The sequence below is a fragment of the Mycteria americana genome (assembly GCF_035582795.1).
Source record: "Mycteria americana isolate JAX WOST 10 ecotype Jacksonville Zoo and Gardens chromosome W unlocalized genomic scaffold, USCA_MyAme_1.0 Scaffold_33, whole genome shotgun sequence".
NCBI lineage: Eukaryota > Metazoa > Chordata > Aves > Ciconiiformes > Ciconiidae > Mycteria > Mycteria americana.
The window spans coordinates 2,236,832-2,239,974 of NW_027445439.1; positions in this window are offsets into that span (position 1 = coordinate 2,236,832).

Sequence of the window (3,143 nt, forward strand, 5' to 3'; positions counted from 1 at the left end):
AATTGCAGTATTTACACAAGTAATGGTACTAATTTTGCAGTCTGGATAAATATGTATTATGCAGTAGTCCTCTCTGATTTAGAACATCCATTTTGCAAGTGCCTAATTGGTCCTGTCTTCTCCTTGGAAAATCAAATTACCTTCCTTCTTCATGATGGTAGTGCAAGACATGATAGTGAATTTCTGTTATCTCAGAAGGAGCCTGGACCTGTGTAAGTAATATTGACATCTCCTTCCATGCTTTGCTGGCATTTGTGGTTTTGCAATCTGCTGATGGCAGCATTTTTGTCCTGCTAAAGAATCAGAGGAATTAAAACTTACACTTCATCTTCTTTGCTCCTTGGGACTTTCTAATTATGAAGATACTCAGAGAAGATTAGATTTATCAGATGCTAATTAACCTCTTGTTAGTCTGAGCTTTCTGATCACAGAGAATGAAAACACATGACTTTTTAATCAATGTGTACAAAGATGAAATCGTCTCTCATAAATCAGTTGTCCTTATGCACACCATGTCTTCACACAAAGGTTCTGACCCAACCTGAAAGAAACACTGTCTTTCATGATAAAAAATCAAGCTGATAGTTAATTGGGGCTTTCATCAGATCAAGAAATTTAAGGTAGCAATGCTGAAACATTTGTCTAATGATTTACTATTAAGGAGCTTTGAAGACTGGATCTGAATTATCTTGAATTTCATTAGTGTTTAGATTCAGGAATTATTCTCTTTCACCTCTTCAGAATTGTGTGAAAAAGGGGCAGAAGAAAGAATGAAACCAGTGTGTGATTACTGGTTACTTTTTTACAGTCTCATTAATGAGGATTTTGCAATTCTTGCTCTATTGGGTGTATTGGGGACAAATATCATTCCCTTAGTCTATGAGCCATCCCCATTCAACTGTCCATTCATATGTCCACTCAGTTCATTTAGTTCATGGCTTGGTCTCCATCTGTTGCGATAGTCATACAGGACAGAAGAGATGGTGTGTTGTGTTGGGTGCCAAAACCAGCTCAGGTTGGATCACTGCTGCACTTGCCTGGTAGCTTACAAGGTTCATCCTCCATTGATTCAGGTGGCTCCTGCTGCGGTATTTTTGACATACAACTATGGCATCATACAACTCAAATCATGAGTTATTTTCCCCCAAGGTTAAATCTTCTTGAAGTACATACTGGATCTCCCCATCCTTCCTTATTACCCACCAAGTGCGCCCAGGTTTGCCTTTCCCGAGGAAGGAGCAACCCACACTACCTTTCCCAACCAGTTCCCTATGCACACTATGCACCTTCCAAAGTATGTAGGAGTTTAATTTGGGCAGAGACTCTGGTGTTAATCAGCCAAGTGGCTTCTGCTAAATTTGCATCCCAGTGCTTGAATGTCCCAGCACCCATCGCTCTCAGTATAGTCCATTGTATCATTCAGTCTTCCCAGAGGCTGGTGCGTGATAGGGGATGTCATACACCCAATCAATGCAGTGTTCCTCAGCCCAGGTGTCTATGAGGCTGTTTTGGAAATGAGTCCCGTTGTCTGATTAAATTCTTTCTGGCATGCCTTGTCATCACAAAACTTGTTTTTCAAGGCCCAGGATGGTGTTTCAGGCAGTGGTATGTGTCATGGGGTATGTTTCCAACCATCCAATAGTCACCTTCACCATGGTAAGCACGTGACGTTTGCCTTGGTGGGTTTAGGGCAGTGTGAAATAATCAATCTGCCAGGCCTCCCCATATTGATATCTCAGTCACTGTCCTCCATGCCAGAGAGGTTTTAGCCGCTTGGCTTGCTTGATCATGGTGCATGTTTCACCTTCATGGCTCACCCATGCGACGGTGTTGATGGTCAAGACCACCTCTCGATTATGAGCCCATCTGTATGTTACATCCCTTCCTAGATGTCCTGATGTGTCATGGGCCCACCGAGTTATGAATAGCTCACCCTTATGTTCCCAGTCCAGGTCCACCTGAGCCACTTCAATTCTGGCAGCCTGGTCTACCTGCTCATTGTTTCAATGTTCTTCAGTGACTCAGCTCTTGGGCGTGGGAGCATCTCCATGACGTACCTTTACAGCAAGGCTCCCTACCCAGGCAGCAATGTCTTGCCATAATGCAGCAGTCCAGATGGCTTTACCTCTGTGCTGCCAGTTGGTCTACTTCCACTGCTGTAGCCACCCCCACAGGGTATTTGCCACCATCCATGAGTCAGTATAGAGATAGAGCACTGGCCACTTTTCTCATTCAGCAATCTCTAGGTCCAGCTGGAAGGCTTTCACTTCTCCAAACTGACTTGATTCAACTTGTCATGTGGGACTCCACACAGCAGCTTTCTACTTCTGATGGTTTCCCACAATATGACAGGATCCATCTGTAAACAGGGCATATTGCTTCTCATTCTCTGGTAGCTGGGCCTCTTGGGCATGGGTCACCTCCTCAGGCAATGCTCCAAAATCTCTGCATTCTGGCCAGTCCATGATCACTTACAGGATTCCTGAGCAGTTGGAGTTCCCCATTGGAGCCTGTTGCATGATCAACGCTGCCACTTACTCCATGGAGCATCAGTTGCATGATGTGTAGAGGGGATCCTCCCTTTGAACATCCAGCACAGGCAAATCGAGGTGCCAAGAGGAGCTGTGCTTCTGTCCTGAGTACTTCTGAAGTGTCTTGAACACCTTCATATGCTGATAACATCTCTTTTTCAGCTGGGGTGTAGCGGGCCTTAGATCCTCGATACCCTCAGCTCCAAAACCTTAGAGGTCTACCTTGAGTTTCTCCGGGTACTTTCTGCCAGAGGCTCCAGGTGGGGCCATGCTCCCCAGCTGTGGTATTGTACTGGGTCTGGATGGGATGGAATTAATTTTCATCATAGTAGCCCATATGGTGCTATGTTTTGGATTTGTGACTAAAACAATATTGATAACACACCAATGTTTTGGCTATTGCTGAGCAGTACTTGCACAATGTCAAGGCCTTTTCTTTTTCCAACTCTGTTCCCCCAGTGTCGTGGTTTAGCCCCAGCCGGCAGCCAAGCACCACGCAGCCGCTCGCTCACTCCCCCCCCCCGATGGGATGGGGGAGAGAATCGAAAGAGCAAAAGTAAGAAAACTCGTGGGTTGAGATAATAACAGTTTAATAATTGGAACAAAATAATA